Source organism: Corvus brachyrhynchos, unplaced genomic scaffold (genome assembly GCF_000691975.1).
Source record: "Corvus brachyrhynchos isolate BGI_N302 unplaced genomic scaffold, ASM69197v1 scaffold19, whole genome shotgun sequence".
NCBI lineage: Eukaryota > Metazoa > Chordata > Aves > Passeriformes > Corvidae > Corvus > Corvus brachyrhynchos.
In genome coordinates this window covers 3,155,950-3,170,115 of record NW_008246061.1, presented here as the reverse complement: position 1 = coordinate 3,170,115, position 14,166 = coordinate 3,155,950, and the positions used below count along the sequence as shown (strand labels likewise).

At 50.3% G+C, this 14,166-nt stretch overlaps 1 long non-coding RNA gene across 1 annotated transcript in view; it reads right to left on the bottom strand.

Annotated features, from left to right (window-relative positions):
• LOC108449680 overlaps positions 1–14,166 on the bottom strand; it is a 17,316-nt gene that overhangs the window by 2,060 nt on the left and 1,090 nt on the right. The window contains exons 2-3 of the long non-coding RNA XR_001865937.1: positions 12,867–12,878; positions 11,547–11,554 (exon numbers count right to left, since the gene is read on the bottom strand). This is a non-coding gene — a long non-coding RNA (uncharacterized LOC108449680). The remainder of the gene's footprint in view (positions 1–11,546; positions 11,555–12,866; positions 12,879–14,166) is intronic.

The following is a 14,166-nucleotide window of genomic DNA, read 5'->3' as shown; positions in this document are numbered from 1 at the left end:
CAGCTGAAAGCAAGGGATTCAAGGGGCTGGAAGGCCAGCGATGAGTAAACATCCACGGCTTGCAGTGAATCACTGCACATCCTTGAACATCCCTGGGCACAGGGGCACTGATGCCAGGAGTCAAGGAAGGTGAGGAGACAAATCTGCTCACCCTAAAGCCTCACCAAAATTTCCCTGTCGTTCTGATAATTGAGGAAGACAAGCGTTGAGTAGGCAGCAGCCCCCAATGGGCATCATTCAAGCCCGGAAGTGTTTACAGTGTCACCTCTTTGAGCATAATGGGGAATTACATGAATAGGCTGGCTGAGTTTTTAAAGTAATGGCTTTGTTAAAAGCAGTTAGGATCAGGCACTGCTAGTCAGTCGTGGCTGCCTCGTGGCCATGGCACTCATGGGTTTGCTGCCCTGTGACTTTCTAGCCAAGTAACACAATTTTTTCCCTTCTGAAGTAAATAGCAATAAACAAGTACAGAAATTAAGAGCAATTCACAGCACCTGTTGTGTAGGAACTCTCTGAGTGTCTAAAGCCTTTGTGCAGAGCATGAGCAGCACTGATGTCCCCACTCTGGCAGTGAGCTGTTCTCAAGATCTTTTGCATTTAAATAAAGACCCAGGGTGGTGATTCCTGCTCCGAGTGTGAATTCATTATCCCGAGGGATAGGTACAGGAAGGTGGGAGGGAATCTGTGACTTCGCTGAGGAGAGAGGCAGCAGGGGCTGCACACATGGTGCAGTGCTCGCGTTGTCCCCCTGCCCCAGGGGAGAGCTCAGTGCACATCTGAGGCAATACCAAATCCACAAAGGGCAGGTGTTGCCCCTGGAGAAGGGGATGCTCAGTGGGATGTGTAGGACTCATGCCTGGGGGTCAAATGGGACCTGATTTTGCAGGGAGCAGACCCTCTTGGCTGGGCAGCCAGACCCAGTGCTAGGTAAACTTCTCTTTAGGATATTCTCTCCCTCCAGTTTTCACCATGACACCCAGTGTCTTACCCCAGGTCAGAGAACACAATGCAACACCAGTGTCACATCCCCTCACCATAAGTGCTAAAGAGGTTTCCATGGAGATCCTATTTTTAGCATTTCACCCAGCTGCAGAGCTCTGAGGACTCATAAGCATGTTCCGGAAGCTAATTAGAAGTTTCTTGCAAAGTTTGACTAAAATTGGTCAGCTTGTCATGGAGATCTGGGTTAGGAGGCATCACTCAGATTTGGATTTGCTCTTTGAATAGTAGTTTTTGGAGTAGGTTCATTTATCTTAAGTAAAAAAGCTTTTCACATCTTCCATGGGGCAGCCCAGGCCAAGGCAGGAAAGCAACAGTAGTTAAGTACAGCTGCTAAAGAGGTTTCTAGTCAAGGGTTAGAAGTGCACCTTTTGGTGGCAATTTTAAGTGTACAGGTCACAGATGTGAAAATCTGATTTACTTTTTATATCTTTTTGTTGAAAGAACGGGAGCTGCAGGCACAGAGCTGAGTTCCTCTCCCATGACAGCCCAAGACACAGCACAGCCTGGTGCTGATCAGTGACTCTCACCCCTCTGTGTTCCCTCTCACTGTGTGGCCAGGAAGGTGGATGGGGTGGGAGAGAGAGACCAGAAGGGAACGTGGTGTTGGGAATGGCAGAGCTTTGCTGCAGAGGTGAGGAATGGGCCCAAGTTTGGGTCTCTTGGCCATGGTTGGTTTGGGTGGTGAAGACCATCGTCTGTGGATTAAGGAGCTCTCAGCTTGGTGCTGACCCATGGCGAGTGTAGGAGGGTCAGTCTAGGATGGATATCACCCACTCTTGGGAACAGGCACTGCAGAACTGTCACCCATCCTGCAGCTGCATGTCCAGGGGGACCCCTCAGTGCCAGTGTCACTGTGTCCTGTGAGGGCAGTGCCCAGCTCCCCTCAGCAGCCCTGGGGATGGTGGCCATCCATTCCTGTCATCACCAGCCAGGCCACTCCCTTGGCCCACCCAGACCAGCATGTGCTCTGACCCAGCAGTTCTGCCTTGTGTTTGGTCTGTGCCATTGTCCTGTCTGCAAGGCCATGCTAGCTGTGCCTGGGGGATGTCCCCCACCCCCTGTTGATAGGGTGAGGATGCCATCTCTGCTCTCTGCCCTCTCAGCCCCACAGGTGTGGTGCAGGCTGAGGGTGGTGAAGGTGGTGGAGATTGTGTAGAGTGCTGCTCTGCTGCCTCCATCCTTCAACGTAAGACCACTTGAGGTGAAGCATAACCTGATGTCAGCACAGACGTGGTCTAATCCCAGGAAGCCTCCCCAAGTCCCTCCATCCTGCCCCACACCAGCCATGGCCACCACAAAAAGTGGTTTGTGGGACTGAAGCGATGCCTTGGGCTACGAATGTTCACTCAAAGCCAGAGAAGCCCTGACAATTTACTGCATTTTTCCAGAGCTTGATGGCAGACAACAGCCTTTCTGGCAGATATTTGATACAAATCCAGTGGCCATAGAAGTGGGACTTCTCTTTGTTCCTTGGAGGGCTGTGGGTTGGAGCTCAAAGTCTTCCTCCCACCCACCCACCACACCTGATCCCGGCAGAGCCTCTGCCTTTGCCAGCTCCCACCAGCCTGTGTTTGGCTTGCTGCTGTGCTGTTTCAGAGAAGCCAGAGCCTTGAAAAATTCATGTGGCATGCTAAGAGGAAAAAACCCCAAACTTTATTCAGGTTTTCATGACACAGAAGCCCTCTATTAGGCCTTGTAAACTTTTTCTGACATTACCACTTCATGAAAACTTTGATTTCAGCTGTTGCCTAAATCTTTAATCTCCCTCTACCTGCTAGGTCTGTCTCCTTTTCTTACTTAAAAAAACCTTTGGATTTTTCTTCAACAGCATCTTTCAAATGTCAGCAGTTACCAGACTAACACGGAATGCAAAGGCCTTGGCAAACAGTCTTTTAAAGAGCTGGGGCATATAAATTCAAAAGTATGATATAATCTAGGAGGAATCCATCAGCTAGGGGAGCCTCTTGCATGAAGTGTATTGAGAACTAAGCACAATATGAACAGAAGGAAAATTGCTTTTTCCCTTTTGAATTTTTATTCACTTAGCAGCAATATTTACTACTAGTAGGCAGAACCCATTTTTCATTTTCTGGGGAGATGTGAGAATTCCAGTGCCACTCATCTTGTCACCAGATTAAATCTGTCGACTTGCTGCCAGGTCACTGTGATATTAATGATACACTTGTAATCCCTTTCTTTTGGGAGGCCTGTGGATGGAGAAGTAAGACACTTGACCATTGTTCACATGTTGTAATAGAAGGAAAAATAGCACTTCTGAAATCCTGGGAAATTGCAGCTCCCTCTGTCATTGATTCCCTTTGTGTTCACGGAGCCGGGCTGCAACCAGCTCTGGCAGCTCTGCGTGCGGCGCCTCGGCGTCACCAGCCTTATTTGGTAATTAGTCAGCAGCCTCATTTGGTAATTAGTCAGCAGACGGGAGCCCGGTGCTCTCCGCACGTGGCAGGCGCTCCCGCATCTCCGCAGCCCGGGAGCAGCCCGGGACGGGCACAGTGCCAGCCAGGGCGGTGTCACCTCCTCCTTGTGCTTGCTGTGGGGATGAGCAGCCACCACGTCCCTTCCAGAGGGACAAATGAAGCACACAATGAAAGAAAAGCCCCAGTACCAGGTACAGAACACATCCTCTGCTGCTGTGACCTTGTTAGCGAGGACTTTGCTGTGGTTGGAGAGGGGTCTGGGACCTGGGGTGGCAACAGGGGGGCCTGAAGTCTTCAGTGTTCCTCATGAGCCAGCTGGGTGACAGGGGTGACAGCACACCCATCCCTGGAGGTGTTCAAGGTCAGGCTGGATGTGGGTCTGAGACACCTGGTCTAGTGGAAGGCGTCCCTCCCATGGCAGGGGACTGGAATGAGATGGGATTTAGGGTCCCTTCCAACCCAAACCATTCCATGATTCCGTGATGACTCAGGGGCAGGTGTCTTGCAACAGGAGAAGTGTTACTCTCTCTAGAGTGGGGACTCCTCAGTATTTCAGGTAGAAAATTCCTCTCCCTCAAAGCTCCTGGAGATACTTGCTGAGGTCCAGCTGCAGCTGGTCAGGAGAAAGCTGGGACATCCTTACGAGGCTTTGGAAGAACAACTCGTTTCTCAGGCCAGTTATGGATAAACACAACCCCAACAAACCTGAGCCCTTTCCAAATGCTGCACACAGCTCAGATCTTTCCTGCTCCCTTTCCCGAAAGCTTTGGGTTATCCAAAACTTGGATGTGTGGGGGTGTTTAGGAAATGGGGCTGCTATGGATAAGGCTGAACTCCCAGTGATGGATTTGGCTTTGAACTTCCCTGGTGAGGGAATCTCTGGGCTCTGTCTGTTATTAATCCTGAGGAGAAGTGTCCTCCATGCTGACCTGACTGACCAGGCTCGTGGCAGTGCCTTGCACCCTGTCACCTCCTGACTGCCCCCCAGTAGGGCGACAGCAGCCCCACAGTGAAGTGGCCTTGGAGCCCTGCTGGAGCATCTGCCCCACGCAGCAACCGCATGCCCAGGGCAGGATGGAGGGACTCAGGGAGACTTCCTGGGATTAGACCATGCTGTGCCCTTCCCACTCACTGTCTCTCTAATTAGCATTCCTTTGGCACGCTTAATTAGCACATTCCTGCCTTTAAGTTATGGGCTGCTTTCCTATATTTACACTCTCCTAAAACACCAAGGGAGAGGTCTATAAATTACATCTCATGAAAAACATTAATTGTGTGAACTCCTCCTAGCATTTATAATGCTCAGCTTGCTCCCCCCTCCTGGAACCTGCACCTGGAACCTGCAAACACACACAAACGGCGGATTTACACACGTGCTGCCTCTGCTCCCACGTGGGACTGTTCCCTCCTGCACACACCTGCACACACCTGCACACACCTGCACACACCTGCACACAGGTATCCATCACCCCCAAGCCAGGGCTGCCCAGACCAGCCCTGCACACACGGAGCAGCACCTTGTGGTCTGTGAGGTGAGGTGAGGCGAGGTGTTTGTCCAACATCTCCTGACCGCACTGGTGGGGTGGGAGGCTGCAGTGGGGTTCAGCTGCCCGGGAAGCTCCCAGCACAGCACTGGTGTGTGCAGAGTGCCTGGTTTATTGAGCACGAGGGCCTTATCTCAGCCAGCCAGGACACACTGTGTCTTGCAGCCACTGTTTTACAGGAGAGAATTTCCTTCTGAAGGGAAGTACTGGCAAATTTGCCAGCCCTCCTGAGAACCTGGCAGCATGGAAGGTGAGCACCAACCTGTCATCAGGGCCTTGGCACAGGCAAAACGGAGTTTGAACATCATGGCACCATGATCCTGCATCCTTGCGACTTGCTGAGACTCCTTCAGAAGTATAAAGGAAGAGGAGCATCCCAGCAAGGAAGCTCAGTGCAGAGGTGCCAGCTGTCTCAAGCCCTGCTCAGGAAGAGCCATGCTCCTCTGCACGCAGGATTGGACTACAGCTTCCAGGCCAATATTCCTACCCTCTGTATTTGCCTAATCTTTCAGATAGTACAACTGAGCCTCCTGCTCTCCAGGCTGAGAAAGAAAAATGGCAGAAGAATGCTTGCAGTTTGGGAATAACAGCATGCAGAGATCAGAAAATCAACAAATAGAAAAGGAAAAATGTTTGAGGATTGATCTCAATTAGAGAGGAATCCTAGAAAATAGGTGCAGGAAGTGACAGGCATGAGTCCACGTTTGGGTTTGTTTTCTTGGTGCTGCAGTGAGTTTTGTGTGCCTGGGTCTTTTGAGCTCCTCTGCAAAGCCCAGCCCAGCAGAAGCCTCCACCAGCCACAGCAAGGGAGGTGCTGCTGAGCTTGTTGGGTTCGAGTATTCCTGGATCATGGGATGTACAGTGTCAGGTCACCACTGAGCAAGACAGGGAGTTTATCTGAACTCCAGTGGTGAGTTCCTGCTTTCCCCAGCTTGTTCTTGGGGTGACCTACTGCTGGCCATCCAGTACCTCGAGGAAGTCTCCAAGAAAGGTGGAGAGAGACTGATTACAAGGATCTGGAGTGACAGAACAAGGCTGAATGGATTCAGACTAAAAGAGAGGAGGCTGAGATTAGAAATTACCATCTTGATTGCTTTGATGTCCATGTGGAGCCAGGGTTTCCGTTTTAGCTTTTATTTGAGGGACAGCAGCTTCTATTCAGTCAAACACTTGGACATGGTGCAGCTGCAGACGGGACACAGGTACACAGGAGAGAAACTCTGTCCTGACAGGGGCAGTGCCAGGCAGTTACACCAGCTCACCTCGCTGGTTTTGCTGTTCTGATCATGTTCTGCTGCTGCCTACAGAATTTATCAGCAGCACAGTCATCTCCAAAGCCCCACCTGTGGGGATTCTGCTGGATCTGCTGCCCATATGAGGTCTTTTCCTTCCCCATCAGTCTTTCAAACCATACCAAATTTCAGCCAAATCAAGGTCCACAGCTTTCCCTGAGCAAGGGAAGAGATATTTACTAATGAGATTTTCCAGGGGATCAAGTGGGCTGGATGTTCCTGTGGCCTCCAGGGGCTAAATGGCCAAAAGGCTCAGGATGGCAGAAATGTTTGTAGCTGTTTGAGAGCCTGGTCAAAGAACCAGGTCCTGTAGGCAATAGAGAGTCTGAGGCATCTGCATCCTGCCCCAGGTCTGGGAGGTGAGCAAATCTCACTTCTCAGCTGCTGTGTCTCTTTGCAGGCTCTCAGTGGTTACCCCAGGGACCCTGCTAGGACACATGGGCTGAGCCACTGCTGGTGTGCTGCCCCACTGTCCTTCCCCTGCCAGGGCTCACCTTTCTCTCTGCTCTGGAACTCTGCTGGCTGGGTCGCACCTCACATGGGCCTCTGGCTGCAGAGGAGAAAAGGTTTATATATGTACATAGAAGTTTATCTATCTATCTGTCTGTCTATCTATCTATCTATCTATCTATCACTAGATACCTGCATATATATTCATGTATAAATATGCATATCCCTGCATCCAGGGAACGGGTATGCAGGGCTGTGGGTGACACCTTCCAGGTGCTGCACTAGCCTCTGTCACCAGAGAGTCAAGCAAAGCAAAGCAGAGTTTAGTTTGGTGACTCATTTCAGGAAGAGCTGATCACTGAATCACGGACTGGTTTGGGTTGGAAGGGACCATCCATCCCACCCCTGCCATGGGCAGGGACACCTCCCACTGTCCCAGGCTACTCCAAGCCCCATCCAACCTGGTGTTGGGCACTGCCAGGGATCCAGGGGCAGCCACAGCTTCTCTGGGCACCCTGTGACAGGGCCTCCCCCCACTCCCAGGGGAAAATTTCTTCCTAAGATCTCATCTAAACCTGCCCTTTGCTTGTTTAAAGCTCCCTCAGGAAAAATGTGTCCTTGCTGCCCCCAGACAGCTCCCTCCCTGGAGCCTGGCAGGGACCTTTTCTGGCTGAGGCACCCAAGATCAGCAGAGGGGATTGGAAAAGGGGTGTCTGTGGCCCAGGGAGGACAAGGTCTGATTGGTGTAATGGGACCCCCTTTTAAAGCATATCTTGATGTTTCTGACTTGTTTTTAAGTCTGAATCCCTCACATCCCTCTCTGCAGCCCCCACATTCCATTCTCCTTCACAGTACCTGTGTCCCGTTTGCCCTGACCCGAGTGCCCAGTGCCGTTTGGACCCTCTGTGCTCAGCAGGAGGAGATGGGGCATGGTGGGCCTGAGCTCTGCCTTTTCTTTCATCCTGTTGCTTTGGGCTCTTCTACATCCCTCTATCCATGCCCAGCCTTTTTCCCCCCCTCTCCTTCCTCCTGTTAGGCTTTCTCGTATTTCCCTCTTTCACCCTCCCTTCCCATCCTTCCTCTCCCCAGTCCGTGCTCTGGTTTGCTTATAGCCAGTGAGGTTGTTTTGGGGGTAGAAACAACCTTGCCAAGAGCAGCATGTTGCTGTCCCCTGGATAGCAATTCCTTATTTGGCAGCCTGGCAGACCCCAGTTAATACAACCAGAAATAAAAATGTGCCTATCAGGACATTTGTTAGCAGAGAACTGGTTAAATCCTCGGTGGGTGGAAGTCAATGGAGCATCACTCGCTTCCAAGGGGCTCCCGTGGTTTACACCCACTGAGCTCAGGCCAGACATTTACATGTACAGTGTACAGACACGATAAAATGGAATAAAAACAAAATACTAAACTTGCTCCCATCTTAAAGCTTTATGTGAACCATAAATGTGTTTGAAATAAATCAGGTTCCTCTCATGGGCCCTGTAAGTCAGACCCCTTGGCTTCCGGAGGTGCAAAGCCAATTGCTCAACCCTCCTGCTTCTTCTTGTGGAGGGTTGATGCTCTGTGGAGGGTTGATGCTCCCTGGAGGTGTCCTCTGTTCAGAGTATGGGCTACAAGTGCTTGCCTTGACTGGAGAGTCAAGCGCTCCAAAGGTGGGGGATGCTGGATTACTGCACAGGTAATAAGAACTCACTTTTCCTGGTGCTTCTGAGTTATGAAATACCCTCTACCCACTGGCGTGGCTGGTTTTCCATATCTCACTCATTTTTTGTGGCTTCCTATTTCTTTTCAAGGTTTGATTTATGGGAAATTCCTTTAGATGTTGACTGAGACACTAAATAAGGGAAAAAAATAAAACAACAAAAGGCAAACTTCCTTTCTCTTACAGATGATCTACCACTGTGTTAAATTTCAGGTTCATACTTGGGGCATCTGACATTACCATTGTTCAAAAAGATCTGAAAGACAGCAGCTAAATTATTCCCAATCTTGTCTCCTGGGCTGCTTAAAACATGGTTGTGTTGCTCTAAAAAATACATATACCCCAAGGCAGAGAGTGTGGGTTGAAATGAGAGGTCGAGGGGACAGGTGCAGTTAAAAGTAACTAAAAGCAGAGTTACAGAGGCAGCCGTGGCTCGTGCCTTCAGTGAAGTCTGCAATGCCAGATGTTTTGGAGCTTGCAGAGCAGAGCACCTGTTTCCTCTGATGCTTTAAAGGCTTTTCCTCGAGTCCTTCCATGGTTGCAGCGTGCTTGGTTCTGGGTCACCCTTGGTGTCTGGGCACCCTTTCTCAGCAAAAAAGCAGCTTCTTGGCTCAGGGTTGCTGCATTTTGTGAGAGTTTTTGTTGGTTTCTGCTTAGTGATATTTGAGTGACCTTCAAACACAGGGCAGCAAAATCCTTCCTGACACACCATAAAAAATCATAGGTATGAAGCCACTGCTTGTGAGGGGGATTGTGCTGGTCCCTTGTGCCACTGTTTAATTCCTCCTGCTCTTCAGCACCTGCTGCTGCTTGGACTTCAGATGGCTCTGGAGAAAGTGCCTGGCTTGTGCGTTCACCAGCCTGTGGTGCAGAGTGTGTTCAGGCAGCTCCAGCACCCCTGGGACAGCTCTGGGCTGTGCCCAGGAGCTCTGGCCTGCACTCTGGGCCTGTTTCCTTTAGTAAAAGGAGCTTGTTTGGGAGATTTCTGGTCTTGCCTGAGCCTCTGGGACTTGAGCCAGGGAGGGGCAGGTGTGCTCTGGGCCCCAGCTGCACCAGCAGACAGAGATGGTGGGCTGTGGATGTGTCCCACAACCGTGGTACACCATAAGAGGGGACAGAAATGCAGCTCATGCACCTCCACCTCCCCCCCTCATGTCTGAGTTTCTAATGGTCCAGGCTACACTTGGAAGGGGACAAAATGGGCATTCTAGAACTGGGAAACTGGCAAGGCTGTTTATCCCAAACGTCTGCCATTGATATTCACTAAGATAAAAAAAAATAAAGGAGTGAAAAAATGCTGCAAACTCACATGGCGAGCCAAATCCTGGGATTTATTGCTGCCTCCTGAGGGATTAGAGTAGCAGGAAGGAGCTCAGCCTGTGTTTTCTCTCTGATGGGTGATTGCAATGGATACTGTCTCTCCTTAGCCTTCCCAACAAGAAGTTTGGCTTTGCTTCACGCTCCTGAACTGTGGGATAAATCGTTGGGGTGTTCCTAGGGACCTTGAGCAGCTTAAGTTACTGTAAGATTTTGCTGCATTCCGAAGTGCCTGGTGAAGTGGGAAGCAGCCCTCCCATGACCACACATGACCCCACTCCTGTATCACTTTGTCTGGGGCTCTTTGCTGTCCCTGTGCTCCGCAGTGCCTGTCACACCTGCCCCTGCCATGGTGATGTTTGCTGCATGGTACCTGTGTGCCATGGAGTGTCCTTGGAGTGCTCCAATCTGGTCCTTCTGGCACATTTGTGGGTTTCATGGGTCCTTCTCAAAGGGACAGGCTTTGTTCCTGCCCCTCCATGACTCCAGGCACTGGCCACCCTGCTGCCTCCAGGGGAGCCACCAACACGTGGATCCTAGCTCCTTGTGATGTTGCAGCTGCTCTCTCCTTTGGGGTCTGCAAAGCACCAGGCAGACACAAAGCTCCAAATGGATCCAGGTGTTATTATCATATCAATATCCCATTATCATAATGAAGCCCACTAAAGGAAGGAGGTGGCTGCACATGGAACGAAGCCTGCCAGACGCAGCCCGTTCTGTTATTCCCAGTTCTGATGGGATCATGGAGCTCATGGCAAAGCATTTCTGCTCCTTCAGAGTTGTCCCCCTGCCCCTTCATGTCAACACACACTTGTGGCCCCCCATGTGTGTAAATTCATTTATTTGCTGGCACACCTGCATCCACCCAGTGAAGACAATAAAGGGCAAAGCGTGACTCAAGGACTGAGCTGGATAATCCCCATGGCAGACCTGACAGTGATACGTACACTGGATTCTTAAAAGTTCTTTATTCTGCTGCCTGTCATTCACCAGCAATGCGTTTCATAGGCAGCTTTCCCCAGAGATTCCCTTTGTCTCTTTTTGCCCTGTTCCTGCCAGCCCATGGCATTAGTCCTGCCTCTTCCAGGGAATGTTGTCCTTCCTGCATCCTTGCGTAGCCTCTGCTCTCCTGCTAAACCAGCTCCGTGTCTCTGTTCCCTCCCTGGCCCCATTTCAGAGTTTATTTGTGCTGCACGACCACTCAAGGTGGGACATCAGGTGCCAAGGAAATCCCTGTCAGGCTGCAGGGCTGGGATTGGATGGGTTCCTACGAAGCAGCCAAGGACCATCCATGTTTGGCAGATACACCCAGGGATGTAGCTGATGCCCAAACCCCCAGCTGAGCAGAGACAATGTGTCCAAAAGCTCATGAATTTGGGTGCTATGGGAGCTGTCTGAGAGCAGCCTGTGGTCCTTGTGCATGTGCCATGGGAGAGGGGCTGGGAGAGCCTGAGACAAAGGGACACGGTGGCCATGGATGTTTGTCCACGCACAGGCTGGTCTGAGAGGGGAAAGGAGATCCCAAGTTGAAATACAGATGGGAGGTTTAGATTAGTTATTGGGAAAAATTTTCTTCCCAGAAAGGATGGTCAGGCATTGGAACAGGCTGCCCAGGACAGTGCTGGAGTCACCATCCCTGGAAATGTTGAAAGGACATTTGGATGTGGCACCTGGGGACACGGTTTTGTGATGAACATGGTGGTGCTGGGTTAATAGTTGTACTTTTCAACCATAATGATTCTATGATTTGGTGATTTTATCTCTGTGACTGCCCCAAACAAAGCTGGTGGTACCAAGAGACTGAAATATCTTGGAAAAACACTCCTACCATTTTTTTTTGGCTCAGCACAACCTTCTCAGCCTGTCTTGGGAAAAAACAACCAGGGAGATTGGACCTGGATATTTCCAAACATCCTCCCTCTCTGTCCCTTCAGATGCAGGGGACAAACACCAGGGAGCCCCAAAACATGGAACAGGGAACAAGGACTCAGTGTGAAAAACACATCATTCCAAAGGAACTCATTGAGGGGACTGAAATGTATCTCTGGGAGTGCAGAGGTGGTGGGGCTGCCATGAGAGGAGATGGAAAAGAGCCATCAGAGGCAGTAGTCAATGGCTAGGGAAGGGTAGCTACCTGTCCAGGGCTGGTGAGGGCACAACCAGTATGGATCAGTACAAGGGCTGTGGTTCCAGGCAAAGCCCCATAGTGGCATGGCCCTGGGTTATGCAGTGATAGAACAAGGGGCAGTGGTTTCAAACTGAGAGAGGGGAGGTTTAGTTTAGAGATTTGGAGAAATTGCTCCCTGGCAGGGTGGGCAGGCCCTGGCACAGGGTGCCCAGAGCAGCTGTGGCTGCCCCTGGATCCCTGGCAGTGCCCAAGGCCAGGCTGGACATTGGGGCTTGGAGCAGCCTGGGACAGTGGGAGGTGTCCCTGCCATGGCAGGGGTGGCACTGGATTTAAGGTCCCTTTCAAACCAAGCTGTTTTATGACCCTATGATTCTATGACCTCGTTACTCGGAATTTAGTAGGAATTTGGTGAAGGCTGAGCATCCCTGGGAGCCCAGATAATGTGATGCAGTTTTGGCTCAGTCCCAGCTGGCGGGATCTGGAAGAGGCAGAGTGTCAAGGTAAAGCAGCACTTGGACTTCAGAGAGGTGGCATCAAAAGGCACTTCAAAGGCACCCCCAGGACCCTGGGGTTTGTGACAGTGCATGGACAGGGACATGGGGCATGCAGTGCTGAGCCTGAGGTGTTAGAAATCAGAGATCAGGCCTTTCTCTTTAAAGCTGGTACCCACCAAGTGCTCAGTAAACAAATCCAGCCTGGAGAGGAAAGGAGCCAAGCTCTGATCTTGAATCATGGTCCAGGGGGAACCAGAGTGATTTTGTAAAAGTTCTGTCAATGCATTTTAACAAATCAGTACATCCTGTTTGGCCTGGCTTTCCTCAAGTAGGTCACTGGTTAATCTGATGCAGGCAATGAGCCACTTTCTTTCTATTTGTTCTTTGATTTTGCTTTTCTAGCAGGTATGGCTTCACAACCAGCATGATGAAAGAGTATTTATTGCTGGCACCTGAAAACATCATGCTCCAATAAGTGTCTGCATTTAATTTCAAACACATCAGGATGTCTCTAATTCCCCGGTCATGGGAAGTTGGGTGTTGTGAACTTCGGAATAATGTTTTATTAGTTCTCTAGTGGGGCTGTAGTGAAGCTGAACTTTAAAAGTTAAGGTAAAATGTCTGCTTGTCCAATTAGAATCATCTCAAAATGGTAGAAACACCAGTTTTATGTGTGCAAATGAAGTTACCGCAATTAAAAGTTATGCAAGAAGGAAAATTCTCTAAAGTCTCCAAAAGAGCAAAGATAATATCATTTATAGACTCTGGGAATGAGGGCTGTTAAAGGCAGAGACTTGGGGAATATTTGCTGCAATAAATTAAAAGAAGCAGGAAGGCAACTTAGTGAAAAGGGGTTTTTTGGTGCTTTGCACAAAGCATCACAGAGTTTTCCTTTGGGAGCACAAGGCAACAAGGAAGCCCTTGATGTTTTCGTGATCTGTGTTTGTCCCTGTGTGCTCTGAGATAGCGCAGTCTGAGTATTTGTGATTGATAAATCAGCTGGGAAATGATTAATGTTATTTGATTTCAAAATTATTGCCTTGTCCCTTTAATAGGCAGTCGAGAGCTTTTTTGGAGCTGTTATTTCAGGCTGCCTTCAGGTGTGGGGAAGAGATTGCTGCCTCTGATTCACATCTGCAGGTTCCTCCAGCAAACATCAATGCTATAAACTTTTATTTGCAATGAAAGTTTAGATTATGGAACATTCTGAGGATGAATTCACTAACTACTTCATATCTGAAATAAAATGTGAGAGCAAAAGGGTGTCTGCAAATTTCAGGTACAGGGGGAGATGCTGTTTGGGACCTGTCCTGGGTTGCAGTGTATTCTATTACCATCCCCATCAGCCGTTGAAATCAGGTGGGGCAGTGTTTCCTTGCCTCCTCCCCCCAGACTATCTTTCTGTTAATTGCCCATCATTGTCCTGCCGCCTGACTCAGAGATAACTCCCTCTGGACTATCTTCTGTAGGACCAGGATACAACCTGTGAGTACTGGACTGCTCAGGCAGCTCCCAGAGCAGGGAGCAACCACTGTGTTCATTCACTGCTGGAGGAGTCCAGAGGAGGCCACGGAGCTGCTGCAAGGGCTGGAGCCTCTCTGCTCTGGAGCCAGGCTGGGAGAGCTGGGGGTGCTCACCTGGAGAGAAGAAGGCTCCAGGGAGAGCTCAGAGCCCCTTGCAGGGCCTAAAGGGGCTCCAGCAGAGCTGGAAAGGGACTGGGGACAAGGCATGGAGGGACAGGACCCAGGGAATGGCTTCCCAGTGCCAGAGGGCAGGGCTGGATGGGATCTTGGGAAGGA